The sequence below is a fragment of the Mus musculus genome, chromosome X (genome assembly GCF_000001635.26).
Source record: "Mus musculus strain C57BL/6J chromosome X, GRCm38.p6 C57BL/6J".
NCBI lineage: Eukaryota > Metazoa > Chordata > Mammalia > Rodentia > Muridae > Mus > Mus musculus.
Window position 1 is genome coordinate 153,630,403 of NC_000086.7, and position 27,499 is coordinate 153,657,901.

The following is a 27,499-nucleotide window of genomic DNA, read 5'->3' on the forward strand; positions in this document are numbered from 1 at the left end:
CCTTTTGGCTAACTCAAAAAGTAGGAAATACAGTACCAAGGAAGATATCAAAATCTTTATAGGTAACATATCATGGACATGGATATGAAACTACTAAGTAGTGGACTCAGTTTTCAAACTCTGGTATACCTAGATCAATAGCCCATGTTTTAGTTTTTATACTATTGCACCTCCCATGAGGCCAGCTTTTTCACACCAGTTTGTGGGGAATTGCAGGCTGGTATCGAGTCGAGCTGAGGTCTAAACCCTGATGGTCATAATTCACCTACATGACACGGTAGGCGTTCCCTCATGCTCCTGGAACTCTGGCCCCTGCCTAAGGTACCACCTCCCACAGCCCACATAAGAGAAGCATGGCCAATAGTCATGTAAAAAATGGCCCAAGCTTCTGACCTTCAGACTAAACCCCTCCCCAGTTACCTAGTGACAGTTGACTGATTGGTTTTCCTTTTTTAGAAGCCTTACTAAGCTATAAGCTTTCCAATATGAGTCAAATCCATTAATGGTTCATAAAAACATTAAAATATAGGTTGCAAATTATTTATTATTATTAAAAGAAACATAATAAGCATACCAACACCAATTAAACATGGTAAATTACAGAAGGCATCAATTTTGTATCTTTTAATTTTAGTATATTGTATTTAAAAGTTATAAAATCCTAGGCACTGCTGTCAGATAGAACTGTTCATTGTTTCTCTCCCTTGGCAGCTTACATAGGTTTGATCATTTTGTTTGTTTGGTTGGTTTTGGTACTGTGGAACTTAGACTGTAGGAAAGAGGTTTCAGATTAGATCCAGCTCAAATCATCTGAGTCCTGTGACCTAAGTGCAGTGTCTTCATCATTAGGGACAACAAAGGGCAATAACAGTCTATATTGTTATGGAAGTCACTTGAACTACCCTCACCAATCATTCATTCATAAGACTTCTTGTGTCTGAAATGATGATTCATGTCAGCTTGACAAACCTTCCTTTAAGATATATAGTTTAAGGTGTATACACAATTCTGTCTGCCTCTGCCTCTGCCTCTGCCTCTGCCTCTGCCTCTGCCTCTGCCTCTGCCTCTGCCTCTGCCTCTGCCTCTGCCTCTGCCTCTGCCTCTGCCTCTGCCTCTGCCTGTCTCTTCTCTCTCTCACACACATTGTGTATGATTTTAGGTAAAATAGCAAGATTACTTGATGCCTTATCAAACAATCTTAATATTACTTGTTCCTCTTTCTTCCTCCTCCTTCTGTATTAACCTTCACAGCCCTCCCCAGTTATAGCCCCACCATTTTATTTCCCATTTCATATCACCTACATCCTGTGATTCCCCTCTCATCCCTCTAGTCCTTTATATTTTTCTGGTTCCTCCAGTTACTCTACGGTTTATACCCAACATCTGAAGAATTAGAGCAATGAACCACCAATGAGAGAGAACACATGGCATTTGTTCTTCTGAGTATGGGTTATCTCACTCAATATGATCTCTTCTAGCTCCATTCATCTAGCTGAAAATTTCACTTTTCTTTGTAACTGAATAGCATTTCATTGTATATATACACCATTTCCATTATCCATTCGTCTTTAGAAAGACATTTTATGTTGTTGTTGTTGTTGTTTTCATTTACTGGTTGCTGAGAATAGGGCAACAAACATTGCTGAGCAAGTATCTTTGGAGTAGATACTTGAGCATATGCCAAAAAGAAATGTATCTGGGTCATCTGGTAGATAGTTTTGAGGCTTTTGAGAATGCTCCACATTGAATTCCAGAGTGGCTGCACCAGTTTGCATTTCCTCCACCAGTAAATAAGTAGTCCTTTCCTATAGCATTAGGATCATCTCTTGTCAGTTGATCTTAGCTATTCTGACTGGGTTAAGGGGAAATCACAAAGTTGCTTTAATTTGAATTTCCTTAGTTGCTAAGGATGATGAACACTTTTGAGATAATGCTTAGCCATTTCTATTCCTTTTATCAAGAACTCTCTTTTAGTTCACTAGCTCATTTTAATGGAGTAACTTCTTTCATTGGTTCTTTTATTTTTTGAGTATTTTTTCCAATATTCTTGATATTAATTCCCAGTCAGATATGTAGCTGACAAAGAATCCCTCTCATTCTGTGGGCTTCTTCTTTATTCCAGGTCTTTTTCAGGAAATCTTTTCTGAACCTATATAGTATATAGAGAGAGTTTTCCATATTTTCTTCTAACAGGTTTGTGTTTCAGATTTCAAAGTTAGGTCTTTGATCTACTTAGAAATAAATGTGATAGATGTGGGTCTAATTCATTCTTCTGCATTCAGTTTTCTCAGCACCATTTGTTGAAGATGCTATATTTTCTCTACTTGTTTGCCTCTTTGTCAACTAAAAGATGGCTTTAGCTATGAGTACTAATATTTGTACCTTTTATTTTATTTTATTGGTCTACATGTCTGTTTCTGTTCCAGTTCCATATTGTGTTTTTATTATTATAGCACTATATTATAACTTGATGTCTTTGTACAGAGGATTGCTTTGTCTATCTGGGATCTTTCCTGGTTCTATATGAATTGTAGAATTGTTTATATGCATGTGAATAATATTGTAGATGGTTTGGATGGGATTATGCAGACTCTGTAAATTGATTTTTGTAGGATGACCATTTTCACAAAATTAATTCTACCATTAACACAGGATGCCTTCCCATTTTCTAGTGTCTTTATCTCATTCTTCAGAGATTTGAAATTTATATTGTGGGGGTCTTTCATTTCCTTGGTTAGATTTACTAGAAAATATTTTTATCATTCCTGAAGCTATTCTAAATGGGGGCATTTCTGTGATCTCCTTTCAGCATGTTTTCTGTTGAAAGCAGTATAGACTACATTTTCTTGAATCACTACCCAAAGGGGTCCCATAGATCACCACCACCCTCAAAATATCACCAGCTATTGCCAAGGCTATTAATTAACTTCCACAACCTGATGTTAAGTCCCTGTTGCTGAAGAGACGTTTACCTGTGTCATTAAAAATGGAGAAATTGAGCTGGTGTCCAAATATAAGCTTTACTCTTATAGACTAGCATTCATGGTGCCAGGAAGTATTTTTCACATTTTCAAAGGACAAAGATATAACTCAGTTACAAATCCCGCAGTCTCCATCAATGACATGCCCACAACACACAAGGCCCATTTCATGAGATGGACACCAACAAAGTGGCCAGGAACCTGAGACTAGATGGATCATGGGTCTTAGGAGAAAACCTTATACTATCACTCTGTTAAAGGAACATAGCTATAAAATGACTCTTTTTCATTTTTAATTATTTTTATTATGAAGTCAATATTATATTTTTATTAGATATTTTCTTCATTTACATTTCAAATGTTATCCCCAAAGTCCCCTATACCCTGCCCCCGCCCTGCTCCCCAACCCACCTTCCTGGCTCTGACATTCCCCTGTACTGGGGCATATAATCTTCTCAAGACCAATGGCATCTCCTCCCATTGATGGCTGACTAGGCCATCCTCTGCTACATATGCAACTAGAGACACAGTTCTGGAGGATACTGGTTAGTTCATATTGTTGATTATCCTATAGGGTTGCAGACCCCTTTAGCTCCTTGATTACTTTCTCTAGCTCCTTATTTCAGGGCCCTGTGTCCCATCCAGTAGATGACTGTGAGCATCCACTTCTGTATTTGCCAGAAACTGGCATAGCTTCACAAAAGATAGCTATATCATGGTCCTGTCATCTAAATCTTGTTGGCATATGCAATAGTGGCTGGGTTTGATAGTTGTATATGGGATGGATCCCCAGGTGGGGCAGTCTCTGGATGGTCCTTTCTTCCGTCTCAGCTCCAAACTTTGTCTCTGTAACTCCCTCCATGGGTATTTTGTTCCCCATTCTAAGAAGGAACGAAGTGTCCACACTTTGATCTTCCTTCTTCTTGAGTATAAAATGACTCTTAATGACATATTGCTGTACCCATAAAAATTGCTTTGCTCAACCCTCATCAGAGAAGCTTCTATCTGTTGATGGTAATTAACGCAGAGACCCACAACTGGACAATGTACAGGGAGTGAGAGACTTTGGAGCACTTAGCTTTAAATGAGATGCCTTTGTCAAGCCCTACCTCTCAATACTTAGGGATCTGTGTGGAAGATGATGTAGAAAGCTTGCAACAATCAAAGGTGATGGACAACTTCAAAAACAGGGCTGACACCTAGATGAGTTCAAAGGGAAGGTGACAGCATACACATGACCTGCACAAGTTCAAACCAGACACAATCTCAGCACTGAGAAGAGAAAGTAAAACAAAGTCCCACCCCAAGCCAGAAAGCTATTTGCAACTGAGGTAGGAAAAATAAGTTATCTCTAGTAAAGTGATGTTGGGTATATCAACCACACTCCAGTTCACGACCCATGCCTAGAAGGAGTTGGCCAACACAGAACAGATCCCTAATTTTGTGTGCTGAGTGAAGAGAGAAGAGAGGCAGTGGCAGTGGCAGTGGCAGTGGCAGTGGCAGTGGCAGTGGCAGTGGCAGTGGCAGAGGCAGAGGCAGAGGCAGAGGCAGAGGCAGAGGCAGAGACAGAGGCAGAGAGATGAGAGAACATCAAGTGAGATGAGTGAGGTGAGGAGGATTTGGGAGGAGTTGACAGAGAGGAAGTGATGTGATCAAAATATACTGTATGAAATATTTAATAATTTTTAAAAGAAAAAAGACTCAAGTCATGATTTTAGTACTAAAAATAAGAGAAAATAAAAGTAATGGAAGATGTATATTCTTGCAGCATTTTGAGGAAAACCCAAATGAGGTTCATTCTATCTTTATTTCCTTTATGGGTAACTGTCATGCTTCAGTGATGTGTCCTGACACTTACAAGCTTGTTGTTTTAGATCCAACGTTGTTTCTTTTGCTATTTTGAGTGACAACTTTAAATTTGTACTAATTGTTTTTTTCCCCAAAGGATGTCTGCCAAAAAAAAAAAAAAAAAAAAAAAACATGGACAATGCATGTGATATGGGGGTGGGGATGAAGAGGAAGCAGCTCCGCAGATGACTCAAGGACAGAAATCCTGTTTGTACAAGCTTTCTACTCAGGAAAGCAAGATCTCTTATGGCCAATAAAAAAAATCTGCAAGCAGAATATGGATGAGAACTTGCTGTTCTTTTCCTTCCGCCAGGCAGAAGACCTTTGACATACACCAAACTTAGCCAATTAGCTATGCATAAACCACCAATAAAAATTTATCTTTCAACTAAGTCTGGACTAAAGATGCATTGAAGTAGAAGGTTGAAGAAGACTCACATTGTCTGCCCTGGCTTTGCTGAAACAAGTCCATCCTCTTTTGGAGATTTTTGAAAGCTGAATGTATACAAAGAGATTTCAGGCTTTCTTTTACTCTTTAAAAGGAGGGGATAAAAACCAAATAGTGTTCGACATTTATTTCTTATTAGAGTTGTTCAAAATGAAACTTTGAGGTCTTCTGAGAAGAATGACATCTCTCTAGTGTTCTTATCTATAATTTCCTATACAGCAGCCAACTTTTGGTTGAGAGTAAATGGAGATGTTTCCATTCAAGTGTCCATTAAGTCTTAACTAAAGCTTTAGTTGAGTCTTTCTCTTCTGTAAATTCCAGTGCCAGAGTTTGTAAAAGTGATTCTATTAATTGTGTAAGACTCAATTCATGTTGGTTCTTTTCTACTGATATAAGCTTATATATTTGGCATCTTTCCCTATTATTCTCTAAAATACTAGTGAACACATGGTCTATGTAAATATCGCTCGAGAGTTAAAACAATGCCACGGTTGTATTCATGTTTACATCATGTGGTATAATGCTTTGCAAAGAATTCAAAATCATTGTATGAATGAATTTACAAGAGATTAAGTGTGAAAAATACTTTTTAAAAATTTTGCTTTTGTTCATTCTGACATGTCTACCCACTAATACTCTAAAGACCATTGTTTTGGTGGAATTATTTCTCAGGAAATTATGTAAGGCCCTGAATGGCCTTACCATTCTCTCCTTTATCTTAATTCAATTGCTTTAACAGTGCAGTAAACTTTTGGACACACTAGGTGGCGATATTTTGCAAACCAGGTGCAAAGCTTTCCAGAAGGTTTGATATGCTCTGAACCACTGCTCAATATAGAATGCTATTTATCTGATAGTATTCATTGTTGCCCACAATGATGCACTTGTAAAAAATTATTCTTTATCCATAAGTTGTATACTCTTTTGATGTAGAGACTTTAGTTGCCACAAATGGAATTCTTCCCCTTCGAAACACTACAACTTTTCCATTTAAATGGAAGTTAAAATTGTGATTCAACCACTTTAGACTCCTTGTCACACCTTTGAGTCACTGTACTGACTTGTAGAATTGGGTTATGAGAAATTGTATTACTATACCACAATGTAGGTAAAGTACATCTGGAATGTAAGAGATCCCTTATTGATCTGCACTGTGATTGAATTCAATTTATACCTTCAGCAACACAATCAAGGCAAAGTTAATAATGGGCTAGGTATTTCAAGAATGATAGATTCGTTCATATCAACAGGTAAAGAGCCATGGCCAGCTGAGGTGTACACTGAAGGCCAAAGAAATTTGGAATGGGTAATAAAAGAAGGTAGTTATAATCCCATGTGACAATGTACAGAAGTAAAGAATAAAATTGTCATATTTTCCCCTAAGCTTGGTATGTATGCTTTGTGTGAGTACAGATCGTCTTTCTTCCATCTCACTCCCTTATCAGATAACATAACACAATCAACCTTACAACATAGTATCTGAGTGCTGTTAAGCAAGCTTATGTTGTGTAAATTAAGTTACAGGATATCAAGGAAAATGAACTTTCAAACGACTTTTTCACCAGCATATTTTCAGTTTTGTACCAGATAACTGTGTCACACTGAAGAGAATGGGGAGCATGGATTGTCTTTACTTGACGATTAAATGTGTCTAGGGAGATCTCATGGGCACCACATTTATGAAGGGTAGATATGTGATGAGCAATTATATGCATAACTTTGACTGGGCCATGGGGAGCCCAAATATTATTCAAAAGGTGTCCTGGATGTTAACATGAGGGTGCTTTGAGATGAGATTATCATCTAAATCAGCAGATAGACTAAAGCATGCTGCCCTCATCAAGGTCCAGGAAATGGAAACTACCAAAATGTCCCTCAAATGATGAATACAAACTATCGTATAGATAAACAATGGAATATTACTCAGCCATAGAAGATGAATGAAATCTTGTCATTTTGGATAACATGCATGGAACTGGAGACCATTATGTTACATGATAACCAGGCACAGAAAGACAAGTGCTACACACAAACTAGCTCAGATTTGGGAATCTAAAACACATGGGACTTAGAAAAGCTGGGGAAAACACAGTGACTATTAAAGCCTAGGAGTAAAATGGAACTCAAGAGCAAATGCCTGACTAATAGGTACAAATCATAGTTAGATGGAAAACAAAAGTATTTTGAAGTTACTCTTGAACAGCATGTGATTAAAAATAATAAATGTGCTTCATGCATTTCAAAAATCTAGAAGAATGGATTTTGAAATTTTTAATAATAAAATATTAATGAATATTTGAAATATAGTTTAATGTGAGTTAAACATTGTGCAATACATTGAACATTATGTGGTACCCCACTAATATGTACTATTCTTGCGTTTGAAGAATCAGTTTAAAATTTAAAAGCAGAGATTTGCCTCTGCTGTAGCCTCTGCTTCTCCTTCCAGCCTGTCTCCATCTACTTGGAATTGAGTCTTTTGCTGAAGCTCCGGGATGCCCTTTGTTCTTTCTTGTCAACCACTTCAACCATTCCTCCTAGATGTAGTCCGTTCCTTTGTGACCCACAGAACTAACTGCTTCCTACGATGGATTCCACAGCCACAAGAATCAGATAAGAACCTACTCTCTTTGCTCTAGGATACTCCTACTCTGGCCACAGCTGCATGTTTTAGACCCTTCTCTCAGTCTATCTTGATTACCTTTGGACCTGTCCCAATGAATGGCTTAATCCAGTGCATCCGTAGTTCCACCTCTGCCATCATTTGTGCAGTAGGACCCCAAGTTCTATTTAAGAGACTTCTAAAGCAGTCCCTCTTCCCTGACTGCTAGCCTATTACCTACTCCAAGGATCCCTGGAGTTTGAACCTTAAAACACAGAGTAGCCCTAAGACTGAAAACAAAGCATCATTCTTCTTCTTCTTCTTCTTCTTCTTCTTCTTCTTCTTCTTCTTCTTCTTCTTCTTCCTCTTCTTCTTCTTCTTCTTCTTCTCTTCTTGTTCTTCTTCTTCTTCTTGTTCTTCTTCTTCTTCTTGTTCTTCTTCTTGTTCTTCTTCTTGTTCTTCTTCTTCTTCTTGTTCTTGTTCTTGTTCTTGTTCTTCTTCTTCTTCTTCTTCTTCTTCTTCTTCTTCTTCTTCTTCTTCTTCTTGTTCTTCTTCTCTTCTTGTTCTTCTTCTTCTTCTTGTTCTTCTTCTTCTTCTTGTTCTTCTTCTTGTTCTTCTTCTTGTTCTTCTTCTTGTTCTTCTTCTTGTTCTTCTTCTTCTTCTTCTTCTTCTTCTTCTTCTTCTTCTTCTTCTTCTTCTGCTTTTAACCTGTCAGACTGAGGTAACAGCAGCCAAAGATTAGAGAACCCAGAAGTTAGCACCTAAACCATAAAGAACTAAACACATGGATATCAAGAAAACAAGAAAACCAAATAAAAAAATGGAGTCTAGAACTACACAGAGAGTTCACAAAAGATGAAACCCAAATGTCTGAGAAACACACCAGTTAGTATGACTAAGTTCAATAAAACAAGTTACAGTTCATACTGGAGAGGTTGTGGGGAAAGGGGAACACTTATCCATTGCAGGTAGAGGTATGAACTTGTACAGCCACTATGGAAATAAGTGCTGCAGTCTTCAGAAATCTGGGAGTAGATCTACCTCAAAATCCAAAGAACTCAACATTCCAATCCACAGACACTGAGCCACATGCATTGCTTTTTTATTCACAATAACTGGGAAATGGAAACAACCTCAATGTCCTTGAAGTGGAGAATCGGTAATGACAATGTATATATACACCACAGAACACTATTTTAGCTGTAAAGAAAAATGAAACCACAAAATTTGCAGATGAATAAATATAATTAGAAAAGATTGTGTTGTGCGAGGTAACCCAGACGCAGAAAGAAAAGTGTCTCATGTTCTCTCTCATTAGAGGCTCCTAGCCCCAAATCCTTAGATGTGCTTTTAAAGCCCGTAGTAACAAAGAAATCAGGAAAGTAAATAGGGATGATTGACAGGCTAAGGGGGTTGGGGAGCAACAGAGAAGCAATAATAGGATTTGAGAGATCTGATGAGGGAAATGGGAATAAAGGATGTCCTTAGAGAACAGGAAGGAGTTAAACACAGAAGAATGAGGAAGGAGGTAAAACACCAATAATCATGTATATAAAAGCCATGATATATATATATATATATATATATATATATATATATATATATATATACATACACATACTATATATATATACATACTATATATATATATATATATATATATATATATACATACTATTCACTATTCACTATTTACCTTTAAAAGTCCGCAATGCACATAATCCTGTGTATAAATACATATATACAATTTTAATGAACTTTTCGTATCTGGGCTGATGGTGGTCTCTCCAAGAGCCAAAGGCCACCTAACAAAATCCCCAATATTGAACATAAAAAGTTCTCTTTTCAGTTATTGGCCAAGGTCGTGCAAGAGACTCCCAAAACATACAGCCTATTGCTGTTTCCTTTAGTTGCCTCCTGGAGGTGGAAATAAAGTCCCTATTGCCAAAGGCACCATGCACTTTAGAAATAGGGCTAAGGAAGCCCTGGAATGGATCAGAATGTTCCCTTCCAAAGGATCAGCTTTCAGGAAATCAGAACTATGGGCAAGTGAGGAAAGCTGGGAGCAGGAGGGGTGGCCTTCACCAGAGAAGAGCACCCCAGTTTGGTTGTCCAGTGCCAAATGGCCAGCCCTGGAAAAATACATACAAGTAACATTTTACAGGCTGGACAAGTTTTATTTGGGAATATATATATTTGTGTGTATATATATATGTAAATGTAAATACATATGCATGCAGTAGCAATGAAAGAAGAAGCCATGAAATTGAAAGAGAGTAGGAAAGGTATGTTGGAGAGTTTGAAGAAAGGAAAAGCTAGGAAGGAATATTATAGTCATAATCTTAAAAATTAAGAAACAACAGTAAAACAATTATAGGAAAGTATGTGTGTCTTGGGTCTAGAGAGATCACCCCGTGGCTTAGAGTTCTGGCTGCTCTAACAGAAGACCCACATTCAATTCTTGGTGCTAATATGGCAGCTTGGGTATGTTCCCTTAGGTAACACCAGTCCTTGAGAATCCAATGCCCCCTGGCGGCCTACACGGGCACTGCATGAACATGGTGCACAGACACACATGCAAGGAAAATACACAGAACATAAATAAACTGGAAAATGGAAATTATTTAAAAGGAATGGCCCTACTTTTTCAGAGATAGTTATTTTTAAAGAGACTTTTGAATAATTCAATGTTATACCATTCTTTAAATTCTTTAAGTTTTTTTCAGCCTTCACCAAGGTTAAGTTTCACTGTCACAATCATACACACGTATCACTGTCCTTATTCTTCCCCTTATTGTCTCCTGCTGTGTCCCAAGCTCCTGTCTAGCCGGTCCCCTTTTCCCTACAAGCACTTCCCTTCTTCTGTTTTGATGGTGTGTGTGTGTGTGTGTGTGTGTGTGTGTGTGTATTCCCATTACCTTATTTAGACCTCCTCTTCCCCCCTCTCATCCTCTCTCATATATATATTCCCTCATTCTCTCTTCACACACACAATATATATATATTCCATTTAGCCATGAAATTAAGGGATACCAGGAGGGGTATATTGAAGGGTTTTTGAAGGTCCTCCAGTATGCCATTTATACATCCTCTTTCCTCTCATAGTCTCCTTTCTACTTTCATGCTCTTTACACACACACACACACACACACACACACACACACACACACACAAATGTGTGTGCATGTGTTTAAATCTAGATTCTGAATATAAAATATATGTTATTTTTCTCCCCGAGTCTGGCTTTTTCACTATAAACAGTAAGTAAATGCATCTCTGAGTTGGCTTGGATTCAAAAGCTTCAGTAGGATGTGGGGAGCGGGTGTGGCGGCAGTCCCAAAGGCGCCAGGGACTGCAGCTAAGTCATATGACTTGCACCTGACTTCCTCATATAAGACACAAACATCTTGAGTGCTGCGCAGGTGTACCAGGATACAGGTGAATCCAATTTGGTGGAGATTTGCCCCTGATGCCCTGATTAGCTGAAGCTGCGTGCCTGGTGAAGTGGCGTGGCCTGCTGTGCGTGGATGGGAACTGAGAGTATATAAGAGTGAGAGGCCCGGGTTAGAGGGAGGATTATTATTCGAGAGAGGATTACTATTAGTGGGGGAGATATAAACAAGGGAGATATAAAAACAAGGGAGATATAAAAACAAGGGAGATATATAAACAAGGGAGATATAAACAAGAGAGATATAAACAAGAAGAATCAGGACTGAATAAACGTGTGCAGAAGGATCCTGTAGCAGCGTCGTTCTTCCTGGCCAGTTGAGCGCGCAACAAGTGGTGCTGAAACCCGGGAAAAGAAACATCTTCAGGCAAGAGTGAAGACCCCCTGCTACAGGGAGGATTCAGAACTGCATAACGGGGAAGAAGGGGTTAATAAAGGTTCCTGTAAAACAGACTGTTGAGAAGGATCTGGCGTGGATTCAGAACTCTTCAGCTGGGGAACGGTACTGATGAAGAGAAAGAAGAAAGATGAAGACTGAATAAACTGCTGTTAGAAGGACTGGTGGTCACGTCGTTCTTGCTGGTCGAGAGTGGGCGCGACAATTGGTGGCCCGTACGGGGAACCGACTCCCCCGCCGAGTTCAGAACTTTCAGCAGTCAGTGGTTGCCGGCAGGGTAAGTTCACGGTGAGTGAAACTTGCGACCCCAGGAGTTTAGGAAGGACCTCGGATAAAATAGAGGTGAGCATAAAGTTGCCAGGAAGTAGGCAAAAAGTAACCCAGGAGTTTGGGAAGGACCTCGGATAAAATAGAGGCGAGCATAAAGTTGCCAGGAAGCAGGCACAAGGTAACGAAAGGTTCCCGGCTTTGGGACAAGTTAAGGAACTATGATAAGCTCAGTGTAGTGATCAATAGATCCTCGCTGTGTAGTTATGCTTTTTTCTCCCGTTGACCCTTTGTGGGTAGGTCTGATAGTTTTGGTCTTGCTTGTTCTGATATATGGACTCTGTTACTGTTTGAAACTGTGTGTAGAGGCAGTCAAGACAGGTCAGAAAATCCTTACAGAGCAACAAGAAAGTATGTCGGAAAAGGAGAAGGGCTTAAAAAGAAAAAGGAAAAAGAAAGGAGACACAGTGTTATCAGGTGGACAGAAAGGACAAAATAAAAAAGCCGAGGTGGAAGAGGAAGGCGAATTAGCTTCTGCGCCTCCTCCCTATGCCTCCTCAGCAGCCGCATATAGACGGACCTTCTGTCCGGAGATTTGGAGAGAGGTTAGACAATCTTGCTGGGATGTCCTATTTTCACCGACCAAGCAGGGCAGAGAGGATAGGGATATGCTGCTTGGTCAAGGTCGATTTGCACAACAACAAACAGGATATCCACTGCAGGTGTTTGAGCAGGTGAATCAGATTGCTATAAGGGCATGGAAATCATTGCCCAACAGAGGGGAAGCTAGTGAAAACTTGACTCTCGTATTGACTCCCCAGATGGACACACAGGTGATTGAGGTTATGGTCTCATCACCACGAGGTATTGTGTCCATCCCCCTGGGGATCGAGTAGATCAGGTGTTGATGTGGGTGAGAGGGTCTGTTTGTGTGTTTCCACAGGACCAGATGGAACCTCTTTGGGTGCCGGAGAGATTGGTGAGACGCTGCAAGAATGAGGCTCCTGATCCAGTTGCCCCTGTGGATGTGGTGGATGATCCCACAAGCACAAAGGATGGAGCCGAGATGGGAGATCCTTTTGGTATTCCAGAAGCCGATACCAGCTCGACATGACGTTCAAATTTTTCCATGCCTTTTTGATCCCTGAATTCCCCTTAAAGAGATAGCCCCTCTGGCTATCTATCCCTTGCTTCAGGGAAGATGAGCGGGGATGAGAGCCCTGGGATGTATGCTTGTTATAGTGTGTGTGTGTTTTGTGTTTGGCACAAGTGTTAGGTGCAGAGTGTGCGGCCCGCACTTTCGCCATGGTAGCGTAGGCTTTTGCTGCAGTGGAGGCGGGGCAATCTCCTCAGATTCGGTTTGCCGCTCTAAAAGAAATTATGCTGCGTTATGCCATGGGTTGCGAGGCTAAGCACTGCACAGAGGATAGCTTGCTGTTGGCATCCTGTGGAAGGCATGTCTGATTGCATGAAGGTTCAGTGTCCTAGTTCCCTTCCCCCAGGAAAAACGACACGGGAGCTGGCCAAGACCTCTCTGGGTGATGAGCCTAAGGGATGGTTTTGTGTAGGGCCCCTATGCTTGCACACTGGGGATCAGACCTCTACCTTCACCCATGAGGCTTGCTTGCAGCAATTAAGATCTGGCCATAGATTAATCAACATCCTGGCCTTTTGATGCACCTGCCGCAAGCAAAACACAATCTCCCCAGGTGTGGCTTGGCATAATAGAGAGATAGTCAGTGATAAGACTCCCTGGGCATGTCACCAACCTAAGACAGGGATCAAACCAATGCTGTTTGTCACCCAAGGACGGGTAAGGGGCATGGCTGCGGGGGGCTATCTACAGACATTCTCTCTGCCAAAAAAGAAAAAAGGGGGAATTGTGGGGAGCGGGTGTGGCGGCAGTCCCAAAGGCGCCAGGGACTGCAGCTAAGTCATATGACTTGCACCTGACTTCCTCATATAAGACACAAACATCTTGAGTGCTGCGCAGGTGTACCAGGATACAGGTGAATCCAATTTGGTGGAGATTTGCCCCTGATGCCCTGATTAGCTGAAGCTGCGTGCCTGGTGAAGTGGCGTGGCCTGCTGTGCGTGGATGGGAACTGAGAGTATATAAGAGTGAGAGGCCCGGGTTAGAGGGAGGATTATTATTCGAGAGAGGATTACTATTAGTGGGGGAGATATAAACAAGGGAGATATAAAAACAAGGGAGATATAAAAACAAGGGAGATATATAAACAAGGGAGATATAAACAAGAGAGATATAAACAAGAAGAATCAGGACTGAATAAACGTGTGCAGAAGGATCCTGTAGCAGCGTCGTTCTTCCTGGCCAGTTGAGCGCGCAACAGTAGGATGCCTTTTATTCTAGGAACAGAAGCCAAATGCAGTAAAATTTAGATAGGACACAGCTGTATAATAATTTTCTATTGGTGCAAGTAAAAGCAAGCTCTTTTCCTTTCCTGATCATCATCAATATTCTTAAAATGGATAGCAGATAATTCCACCTGTAGGGAATTCATTAATCACCTTCTCAGCAAAGCCAAGGTGACTTCTTAATTTCTCCCACAGTTCTGACACTTATCTGTGTGCCCTCATTGCTTTCTCACATGAGCAAGTCCTTCTATTAATTTGTTTTAGGGAATGCTGTTTGGTTGGCACAGACTTCTTTTCCAATATTCTTTGAACAGTTTCAACACAGAACTTCAAAACCAAGCTGCAATAATAAGTGCAATAACCATGGGTCAACATTAATTCAGTAGTTTGTGTGTGGAGCTGTCAGCGCCTCTTGCCAATTTTTTGCATGCTATTAGATTTGTTCATCCTGAAAATGTGTCTGCCAGCTAACATAGTGTACTTTAGCTAAGAGACTAAAAGCTTTTCATTTAAAAATCCATTTGAGATTCTTTGTTTTTATTAGTTTGTGACTCATCCCCTATACCAGGTGTCCTTGGTAACAACAGCCATGTTCTGGCTTCCTTCCCTCTGAAAATAAGAATTTGCATGCTGATGAACACCGATTTCACCAGCGAGGAGCACTTTAACTTTTTCTGCTTCTAATTATCATCCCTTTTTGTCTCCTTTCTCTTTTTTTGTCTTCCCCCAGTACCTACTGTCTGTTTCTTTTCTGCAACTTCTCATGTCTTCTTCTGTGCATCTCTGCTTTCCAATCAATGACAGATTCTCTGAAGTTTTCATATAATATTTGCAGCACAGTATTACAGAAGTGCCACTTTGCAAGAGTAGGCAAGGGGCTCTTCAATCAGTTTCCTTTTGCATGTCACCAAGCTCCTAAGAATGAGAAATTGACAGCTGCCAGGAAGAAATTCTGGATTTATGAAAGTATTTAAATGTCCTAAATGTCAATCTTTACCTTCAGTGCAAGAATGCATCCAATCACAGATGGAAGGTATTTTATGGACTTTAACCAGCTGTAACTATTGCTTTTCAAAGATAGTCTCAATTAATGACCACAGAACAGAGGAATTTTAAAGTGTGTACATGGTTTATCCCTAAGGGATGAAGAACCCAGTGATGCTGGGTGGAGAGAGAATTTTTTTCTTGGATATTTTCTTTATTTACATTTCAAAGGTTTCCCCCTTTCCAGATCTCCCTTTTGGAAACCTCCATCCCATCTCCCCTATCCCTGCCTCGATGAGGGTGCTCCCCCACCCATCCACTCCCATCCTCCTGTCCTGTCATTTCCCTTACACCGGGGAGTTGAACACCCTCAGGCCCAAGGGCCTCTCCTTCCACAGATGTCCACCAAGGCTATCCTCTGGCACATATGTGGCCAGCGCCATGGGTCACTCCATGTGTGTTCTTTGGTTGGTTGTCCAGTGCCTGGGAGCTCTGGGCGGGGGTCTGGCCTGTTGACACTGTTGATCCTTCCATGGGGCTGCAAACCCCCTCAACTCCTTCAGTCCCTTCTCCAACTCCTCCATAAGGGACTTCTGAGCTCAGTCCAATGGTTGGCTGCGACCTTCCTCTTCTGTATGTGTCAGGCTTTAGCAGAGCCCCTTAGGAGACAGCTATATCAGGCTCCTGCCAGAAAGCACTTGTTGCCATCCACAATAGTGTCTGGGTTTGGTGACTGTATATTGGATGGATCCTGTCTCTGGATGGCCTTTTCTTCAGTCTCTGCTCCACACTTTGTCTCCATATTTCCTCCTGTGAGTGTTTTGTTCACCCTTCTAAAAAGCACTGACACATCCATATTTTGGTCTTCCTTCTTAGGCTTCATATGATCTGTGAATTGAATCTTGGGTATTCTAAGTGTCTGGGCTAATATCCACTTATCAGTGAGTACATACCGTGTTTGTTCTTTTATGCCTGAGTCAACTCACTCAGGATGATATTCTCAAGTTCCATCCATTTGCCTGAAAATTTCACGGAGTCATTGTTGAGTAGTACTCCATTGTATAAATGTATCACATTTTCTGTATCCATTCCTGTTGAGGTACATCTGGGTTGCCTCCAGCTTCTGGCTATTATAAATATGGCTGCTATGAACAATTTTTAAAAGGTGTTATGAGAGAATAACAGCTCATTGAGTTGTGAATTCTTGTCCATAAAAGGAAATTCAAAATTCTTGCCATTAGCTATTGGTTTCTCATGGAAACCTGTTTAGAGACATTTTCTTCGTACTACTATAGGCAAGCTTATCTCTCTTGTTTTTTGTTCATTTTGTTTTTTAGGATAGGAACTAATTGTTTATTATCATATTGAGAATTGACAGAGATTTCACAAATAGTCTAGCAAGAAATAGCAGCAATGTTTTCCAAAGTCAGGACTAGAGATGCAGGTAGAAGAAAGGGGAAAACACAGGGACCACCAAAAAGCATCAAAAAGGATCCTGAAACCTCTAATTCTCCTGCGCATTCAGCCATTTACCTGGATAAGGAAAATATGACTATCACCAATGGTTATGGTGTTCCTAAAGTCAGATGAAGGTTGGATATGAGGGCATTTGAATTCGAATCATGTCTTCCAAAATAAACTTAAACCCAAAACTGTTATATAGAAGTCACCTATCATCTATCCGTAGACAGAAGACCCCATTTCCTACAGAAAATCATGTTTAAATTCACTTTGCAGTATTGTCACAAACATAAGAAGAAATTGCAGTTTATTGAAACTTGTTTTTGATCACTAGCCAGTTGTAGAGAGAATTTCAGATTACACGAATGGGCTGGAAAAAGCAATCTTCTGGGCGAGACACACCGTTATAATCATGCACTTGCAACAGCTGAGGATAGCTTCGGTGGATCTTCAGAAGAATGTACCTATCTGCAGCCAGAAATGAATGGAGGAGAAGCTTAAGGGACTTTCTGCCTCACTGCTGAACTATTTGCTACTGATATATTCAAGGAGAGAAGGAATAATTGCTTCCAGTAGTGTACTCTGAATAGCTCAAATCCAATGGCCATGCAGACATCCCTGATAAAACTTCATGGATCACGAAACCAAACCAAAAGCTATGAACCTTGAAAATGGACAGGCAGAGATGAGGGAGATTTATAGGAATGGGAGGCTAATAAGAGAGGGTAGATGGGGGAAAAAGTAATTAGAATATATTATATTATATTATATTATATTATATTATATTAATTTATGATCTTGTCAGATAACAAAATTAATCAGTAAAAAATAAAAAACAAACATATAGCTGTAGTTTACCTTTGTAAATACTGTTCTTAAGTTATGATAGCATATGCTAATTTAGTGTATAAGCTTGTAATTTCTGTCTTGTTTTTCTCACCCTGGGTCGGGGGATGGACTTGAACTCCTTGTCGTCCCATCTACATCCACCTTCCAAGATCATAGGTGTGTGCCACCGAACCTGACATTTTATTGCTCATAGCTAATTGATTTTGATTCCTGGACAATGCTTTCAAACTAAGCCATTGCCAAGCCAAATCTTAGCTTCTTCTTGGAGCAATTAAGGCCCTCTCTCACAAGTCTGTCTCATTCATAAAAGTCCCAACCAAGGTTAGTCTTATAAATTATGACACAAAAGATGCATGCTGATGTTTGTGTGTGAGAAAGCTGGACTGAAGGAGCATCTTGAAATATAAGTACAAAGATATCTGCAATAGAAGCACTTTCCTTTCTCAGTATACCACCAATGTAGTAGCAGGCATAGGCATTGCTTCAAGAATATTCCAGCTGAAAAAAAAAGGCATATTCCAGCTAAGTTCAAAGCTAGGGTCATCTTTTTCAACCAAAATTTATTGCCTATTTGGTATGCATGAATGCCTCTGAAAGCTTTTAATAGCAAATGCAAGAGAAAGGGTTGTTGCCATGGTGAATTTTCAATAATCTCTTGCTCATTCATTTCTGTTTTTTTTAAAAACAGGGATCTTTCTTACTTAATACTGTCAACTGACTGAAAAACTTAGAAAAGTACTGATTTTCATCTATAGTCAGTCATAAATATAAAATATAGTCATTATAAAAGCAATCACATTAAAATATTTAAATATCAAAAAATATTGATCTTCCACATGGAAGAGAAACCTAAGGAGATATAGTAAACAAATGTAATGTGGGATCTTGGAATACACAAATGAAGAAAGACACAAATGCCAAAACTAAAAACCCAAATGCCCTACACTCCAATATTCAGACCCTAACCATTTACAATGGTTCCCAACCTTCCTAACACTGCATCCCTTTAATGCAGTACCATTGCTACTTCATAACTAACTTTGCTACTGGTATGAGTCATAATGTAAATATCTGATATTCAGGATATCTGATATGTGACTCCCAAATGGCTCAGGAACCACAGGTTGAGAACCACTGGTAGAACATAACACAGTGACTTACAATGTTGACTTCTATGATGACTAATTGGTGTCTTCTACAAATAATTGAAGCTTAACTCTTTTTTTTTCTTTTTCTTTTTTTAATTTTATTTTTTATTAGACATTTTCTTTATTTACATTTGAAGCTTAACTCTTAAACATCCTTGGTACTTTACACAAATTGCATAGTCTTAGAAAGTACAAATGGTGCCATGAAATTTTCTGATCAGCAAGATGGTATGTTGCATTCTTCTTAGCTATTTAAACACAACTCTCTAAATATGCTCTGTGTGACAAGACTAGGTAACTTAACTCCATTCTCTTTCAAGGTCTCTCACTGACTTGCTAGCTCATTCATTCACTCTTGCTCTCATGCTAACTCATTCTCTCCGCCTCAAAATTTGCCCACACTCTTTCCAACCACAGTGTATATTCTTCATCAAAATGTTCATATCATGAGCATGAGAGATGCTACCACTCATCTGCTGAGTGGAGAGATACCCTTCTTCTCTACTCCCCCTCCCAAACTGCAGCAGGTGGGAGACCTGGGGACTTGGCCCTGGGGTTATGAGAAAAGGAGAGCTGGTTCTGCCCCTCACCTGCTGCAGCACTCAGGAGAATGTTTGTCTGAGCAACACAGTAGAGGTGATCCTGATGGTGAGGGCACAAGTGAGCTGAACCCAGAGGGTAAGAATTGGCCTTGCAACTTGTTTGCCATGAGGCAGCATGGGTGAGGGAGAGATGCACTCCTCTACCCTTGACCCTTGCCACCTATGACATGTGAGAAAAGCGCCCTGGGTTCATGAGAACAGGAGGTCCCTGCCAGTCAACTGCTGCAGCCCTTGGAACAGCAGGCCCACCACCTCACTGGGGGAGCATAGTAGAGCTAGTCTGAGGACTACTGACTAGCTCAGATCTCCCCCAGGTCCAGATCCAGGACTTTTAATTGGCCCACCCCAACATCTACTCCATTGATGAACTGCTGGAGTGCATGAATGGGCCAACCCTAGAGATCTAAAACTACAGGATCTCCTTGACAAAGGGCAACAACAGAATATCAGAGAGGAGTCCAGTGAGGTTCTAGTATTGATAGTGTAGCAGAAGCCAGAGGCCTTGAATCAGACCAATGATTCATTGCAATGAACATTTGCAAGCAAAGAAGTGTGAACAGAAGGGTTTACTGTGAGACACACTGTGACATGCTATAGCTTTCTTGATGGAATTTTTTCTCTGTTTTGGGGGAGGTTGCAAAGGTGGAGGGTGGATATGAGGGGAGGGGGAAATGACTTAGATTGGGGTACATGATGTGAAATTCACAATGAACCAAAAATTGTTTTAAGTTAAATTTAAAAGTTCATATCAATTCTATTGTGATAAATCATTTTAATCCTGCACCTTGGGCTCATTGTTTCTGATACCCCCAAAATGGACATCATAGAAAAACTAAGAAATCTAGATTAAAAAATTAAGGAGGAGTCAAAAGCACACCATGCTACTATCTGCTTATGATCACACTCTATATGTATGTATTACTTTCAAGAATGGTAATGCTTTTTCTAGTCTTGCCCCCATTTTCAGGGCATCTCCATACACACACATTAAACCTCACCCACCAAGGCACTCCATACCACATAGAGTACCAGTACCATAGGACTTCCCCCATAGGTGTTCTATTTTCAGGTAGCTCAGTACTGAGTACATGTCCTATCTACCACTACATCTACCATGAAGATTCTAATAATATTCTTCACAGAACAAGAAAAATACATTCCAGAAATTCATATGGAAATGCAAAAGAGATTAATAGCCAAAAATACTTAACCAGAATGAATAACCATGAAGGGATTATAATCCCTAACTTCAAAGTATACTACAGATCTAGAGTGATAATGACAACATCGTGCTGGCTTAGCAGACATATATACTAAATGGAACTGAATATATGGCCCTGAAATAAATACATGTAGCTTTAACAACCTAAGTTTTGACAAAAACATACATTGGGGACAAAAAAGATTATTGTTTCTACAAATGGTGCTCAAAAACTGAATATTCACATGCAGAATAGTTAAATTAGATTCATAGTCCTTACCATTTATAAACATCAATTCAAAGACCTAAGATTTCAATGTAAGATATGAAATTCTGAAAATATTAGAGGAAACAATAGGGAAAACCCTCAAGATATAAGTATATTCAAGAACTTTCCAGAAAGAAATGTACTAGCAGGGGAAATAGCAAATGATAGTATACAAAATCCAAAAGCTTCTACACAGCAAGGGAAACTCAGCAGAGTGAAAAGCCAGCATATAGAGGAGAAGAGCATCTTTGCCAGCTACCCCTCAGTGAGAAGACGAGTATCCAGATAACATGAAGAACTCTAAAAATAACACCCTAAAATCAGCTATTGGTAAATGGGCTAATGAAATGAATGGACAAACCTAGAGAAAAGGAGAAAAGTAAACAAGTGAAGAAACACATATTGGCCGATAAACATTTTAAAGAAGCATTCAACAACCTTAGCCACCAAGAATATAGGAATGAAAACTATTGAGTCAGACTGGCTAACATCACAAAAACAGCAGCAAATGCTGGCAAAGATGTATGGAAAGAGAAGCCTCAGTCACTACTTGTGAGACTGTAAATTAGTTCACTCAGTATGAAAATCAGTATGGAGTTTTCTCAAAAATCTAAAAAGACAACTAAGCTATATCACTCTTGGACTTCTCTACCCTAGAGAAATTTGCACATTTATGCTTAATGCTCTACTCTTCACAATAACTAGGAATACAAACAGCCTAAGTGTCCATAAGCAAACTAATCAATAAAGATAACATGATACATATGCATGTTGGTATTTTATTCCATCATAAAGAAAATAAGTCATGACATTTGCAGAAAAAAGTGTGTAGGACTAGAAATTATCTTACGTAGATAATCTCAGAATCAGAAAAACAGACAAATGGCCTTGCAAGACTGCTCAATTGGTAAAATAGTTTTCTGCTTAAGCCTGACAACCTGAGTTTGATCCCCAGAACCCACATAGTAGACAGCACCAAGTCTTGTGCTTGTCTTCTGATCCTCAGATGCATACAGTGGCACACACATGAAAATAAAAAGTAAACAAATGCAACAAAAACATCAAAAGAAGAAATAAATACAATGCCATGCATTTCCTTTAATATGCTCACCCTAGATGTGTGTGTGTGTGTGTGTGTGTGTGTGTGTGTGTGTGTGTGTATGTGTCATAAGACAAGAAAGGGAGTATTGGGAGGAGAAACCAGTGGTCTTAAGGATGAGCTGGGGAGAGGAAAAATCGGAGAGTACCAAAATATATAAAAGTAGAATTAGAGCCAGTGGTGAGAGGAAAGGGACAAGACAGATGAAGATGTTTTGTGGGAAAAGAGTGGGGAAGGGGATCTGAAAAAGTAATAGATGGAAATTCCACAATGAATTGTATATGTAATCATTTTTCAAAGGACTTGAAATACCATATGAAAGGGAAGAATGTGAAAGTACCAGGGCTTTGTTGATGATATTTTCTCCTTAAATCATGGCTATTTCAGGAGGTTTTCATTTTTCTATCATTCTTTTTCAGCTCTGCTGCTACATCATTTTTGGTCAGAAGAATGGGATCTCCATTATATTTCTGGCCCTGGGTGGAAGCATGACGTATTAATTTCCCCAAAGATTATAGGATTCCCAAGGCATACTTTTGTTCTTTTGGTAATAGTTAATTCAGATGGGTCTATCAGTTCCTAGACAGGTAAACATCTCTCAGAAACCTGTTTGTTCCAGAAACACTAATGAACACGGCATGCCTGAAAACACGTAAAGAAGATAAGAGAAACAATATTAATGAGATGCACACTTATAAAATTCACAAACCCCTTTCACAGTGCAGTTGCTTAGAGATTCTCACCATTAAGCCTTCATAGATGTTTCCTTTTGAAAATTAACATTTTAGGAAAGTACAAAGTAATGAATTTCATCACAGCATCTTTGCCTACAACCATTTCCTTCTCCCTCAGGACACCTTATTCCCTGCAAAGGGTTCCTTTTCTTATCCCAGTTTGTACAAATGCTCCTATTATTAAAATATTTATTTATTTGAGAGAGACAGAGAAATAGAGACAGAGAAAAAGACAGAAACAGAGAGACACAGGGAGAGAGACATAGACAGAGAGACAGTGAAAAAGACAGAGACAGAGAGAGACAGAGACAGGCAGACAGACAGACAGACAGAGACAGAGCAGGTGTGAGGTGCATATGTGGATGTGTGGAAATCAGAGGACTTTGAAGGAGTTGGTTCATTTCTTCAACATTGCTTTGAGCTAAGGTTTCTCTCATTATACATATATGCACACAACAACAACAATAAATTTTTAAATGGAGAAAATGCAATTACCATGGTTTCATTGGCCACTGTTTTCTTTAGGTATTTGTTTTACCTCTTTCCATTAATACTACTTAAGAAAAATTTAATGACTCTCATAAAACTTAGTGACATGGTATTCTGCCAAAAAAAGGACAGGCAGAAACCTATTGAATTGTGTCATAGTTTACTTCAGTTGTCAACCTGACACAAGCCGAGAATAACCTGGAAAGAAAGAACATCAGTTAAGGAATTGTCACCATCTTATTGGCCATGGCTGTGCCTATAGAGCATTTTCTTAGTTCATAATTGATGTAGGAAGGTATAGCTCTCTGTAGATAATGCCATTCATAGGCAGGTAGGCCCAGGGTTTATAAGAAAGATAGCTGCATAAGCAAGGAGGAGCCAGTAATCCGTGTTCTCAGCAGTCTCTGCTTTAGTCCTTACCTCCAATTCATTGCTTAAGTTCTTTCTTTGGCTTTCCTCAATGATGGACTTTAACATGTGAGCTAAACCAAATCCTTTTTCCCAATCTTGGCTTTTGACAGTGTTTTATGACAACAACAGAAATCAAACTGGTACAAGGAATGGGGTCTTGCTGTGATAGACTTTGTCACATTGCTCTAGAGAAGATTATGGGAGTATTTGGAACATTAAGCTGGAAAAGCCATTGAGTTACTAGAGCTTACAAGGTGGTTCTATGAGAGTTTGGAAGATAATGATATTGAGAAAAATGTAGACAATGGAGGTTTGACCTGTGGAGTTTCAGAAGAAAGACTGAGGACCATTTGTGTGATATTTTGAATTAAAAGCCTGTGGAAATGGAACCATTGCTTTACTAGTTTTATTGGATTCTGGTTAGCTGGAGCTAAAATTAGTTATCTGTGATTAATAAAAGATAGCATATTTGAGTTGAAATCTTCTCAGAATTGTTTCCTCAGGCTCAGTACAAAGAAGCTATGCACCAGAGGAACTAAGGTTGCATCTCAAGTTGGCAACCACATTTTTTAATGTGTAGGATTCTTCTATGTTACTGGTTTTGGTTTGGAAACTGCAGGGTTGAAAGGATCATGAATAGAAGTTGAATCATGGTACCATCTAGTTAAGTCAGAGTTCCTGAGGAAGATAGTTAAGGTCTTTCATGAAGGGGCAGCCTCTATTGCAGTACAGACTCTAGAATAGTGAAGATGCTAAGACCATGGGACCACCATGAAGGACAAAGGCTGGTGTTGTGAGTGTAGCAGGCCTGACTTTATGATACAAGTTGTGTGCTGCAGATGGCAGAGCTGGAGAAGTAGAGTTGCTCAAGCCCTTTCGAATCCAAAAGATCATGAGTTCAAGATGCTCGACAATGGGCTATAGGATTTTTTTTAATTAAAGCATTTTTATTAGATATTTTCTTCATTTACATTTCAAATGCTATCCCCAAAGCCCTATACCCTATACCCTCCCCCCACACTGCTCTCCAACCCACCCACTCCTGCTTCCTGGCCCTGGCATTCCCCTGTACTGGGGCATATGATCTTCACAATACCAAAGGCCTCTCCTCCCATTGATGGCCAACTAAGCCATTGGCTATAGGATTTTATTTACATTTCAGGTGTTCATTTTGCTTTGCTTTGATTTTTAACTGTGCCCGGTTTCTTCCTTTTTGGAACAACAAAGCATGTAACTTGCTTTTTTTTTGTTTTGTTTTTTGAGACAGGGTTTATCTGTATATCCCTGGATGTCCTGGAACTCACTTTGTAGACCAGGCTGGCCTCAAACTCAGAAATCTACCTGCCTCTGCCTCCCGAGTGCTGGGATTAAAGGTGTGTGCCACCATGCCTGGCTAGTAACTTGCTTTTGATTTTGCTCACAGTTAAAAGATTTTGTAGTTGTATAGAGACATTGAACTTCTATTTATTTTATTTTATTTCCAAGACAGGGTTTTTCTGTTTATTCCTGGCTGTCTTTGAACTGTTTCTGTAGACCAGGTTAACTTTGAACTCACAGAGCTCTGTCTGCCTCTTTCTCCTGAATGCTGTGCTGGAGTTAAAGGCATGTGCCACCAAGCCCAATGGATCTTAAAGTGTTGACATTCTTAACGATTTGAACTTTGAAAGTTATACTGTACTTTTTATTGTGATAGTAATTCGTTTTTCAGTTTGATCTTTATTTATGTATAGTATTCTTTGATGTTTCTATCTCTTTATTGAATTCCATTCTCAAGCCCTGGATTGTTGTAGTCCTTTCCATCAGTCTTATATTTTCTTGGGCACCACTCAGGTCTTTTTTTTTTTTTTTTCTTTTTTTCTCCTTTAGTTCCTTCTCCTTAATTTCACTGAGGTGCTTCTTTGTGTCTTCTTTAAACTTCATGAATTTTTAAATGAAATTTATGATTGCTCCTTTAAATTCTGTGTACTGATATTCATCTTGGTAATTCTCATTGGCAAACATTTCTACAGGACAGGCAGGTTTTGGAGCAGAGATACTGGGTTGATCTTTCATATTATTTGTATTTTTGCAATGAGATCTGGGCATGTAGACTTCGTTTGTTAGTTTTATGTTTGGTGTGGACAGAACAGGTTGAAGAATTAAAAAGAATGTGTGGGTGGGCTGGGCTTATAGTTTGGAAATGGCTTAGCCATGGTCATGCAGAAGAAATGAAAATGGCTTTAGAACTTATGAGATACAGCCCACTGCTTGACATAGCCATGATGGGTGCTGCTTGGTTGAGACATGGCCCCGAGAACGATGTGCCCTGAGGACTTCATGCTGTTATGGACTTCTGCTCTACTTGTTACCCTCACATCCCTCTAAGAATTGTATGAACACTCTAAGGGGGCTTCCAGCCCCACACTGGGCAGTATCTCTAGCACTCACAGTAATAATGCTTGATCTCTTTCAGGTACTGCTGCTGGAACAGATTAATGCTTCAATCATCACCCTAGGAAAGAACTTAGAAATGTTATTTCTATGTTCAGTTATGACCACTACCCTTAGAAAGCATTTGGAAGCTCTCTTCTTTTCCGATTAGAACCATGGAGGCTGTCCTAGAGAAGAAAAAGAAGGTTGCCAATGTGCCAGAAACCCTTAAGAAAAAGCTTCCTGCTGTGTCAGAAACCCGTAAGAAAAATCAAAGGAATTTCGCAGAGTTGAAGGTGAAGCACCTGAGGAAGAAGTTTGTCCTGAAGACACTGTGAAAGGCAAGGAGGAAGCTCAGCTATGAGAAGGCAAAGCAACAAGGAGTACAGGCAGATGTACCGCACTGAGATTCAGATGGCCAGGATGGCAAGGAAAGCTGGGAACTTCTATGTGTCTACAGAACCAAAATTGGCGTTTGTCATCACAATCCAAGGTATCAATGGAGCCAAAGGTCCGCAAAGTATTGCAGCTTCTTTGTCTTCGACAGATCTTCAATGGCACCTTTGTTAAGCTCAACAAGGCTTCAAATAACATGCTGCAGATTGTGAAACCGTACACTGCATGGGGGTACCCTAACCTGAAGTCAGTAAATGAGCTCATCTACAAGTGAGGCTATGGCAAAATCAATAAGAAGTGGGTTGCCTTGACAGATGATTCTTTGATTGCTCAACCTCTTGGTAAATTTGGCATCATCTGCATGGAGGATCTAGGTCATGAGATCTATACAGTTGGGAAATGCTTCAAGGAAGTGAATAATTTCCTGTGGTCCTTCAAATTATCTTCTCCACGAGGTGGAATGAAGAAAAAGACAACTCACTTTGTGGAAGGTTGAGATGCTGGCAACATGGAATACCAGATAAACATGCTTATTAGACAGATGAACTAAGGTGTCACCCATGGTATTTTTGTAATCTGGTCAGTTAGTAAACAGTCACAGCTTGGCATATTAAAAAATAAAAAGAAAGCATTTGGAAAAATAAATTGTTAGTGAAGCTAGGTTAAGATGGTTTTGCTACTGGCTCTAATGTAGAAAACTATAGGGAACAATTTGAAGTTCAGAAAGGCACACTCTTAATTAAGCTACAGACAATTTATGGTCAGGGAACAAAAACAATGGTAGTATTGACTGATGTGACTTTCACCGAAGCTGGACTGGTGATGATTGATTTCTAATATCCATTTTTGCCCTCAGCTTCCTGATATGATTTAATAAGAATTGCTGATAAATAGATATGCATTCTGAGGATTTAAAGAATATATGACTGATTTTTATATTTTATATATTTTTAAGATTTGTGATTCTTTTAAGATTCTTTTTTTTTCCATTTTTTATTAGGTATTTAGCTCATTTACATTTCCAATGCTATACCAAAAGTCCCCCATACCCACCCATAAGATTAGTTTAACATAT

General features: G+C 39.6%; 1 pseudogene; it reads left to right on the forward strand.

Annotated features, from left to right (window-relative positions):
• Window positions 1-26,204: 26,204 nt before the first annotated feature.
• Gm8534 lies at window positions 26,205-26,974 on the forward strand (annotated as a pseudogene).
• Window positions 26,975-27,499: the final 525 nt, after the last annotated feature.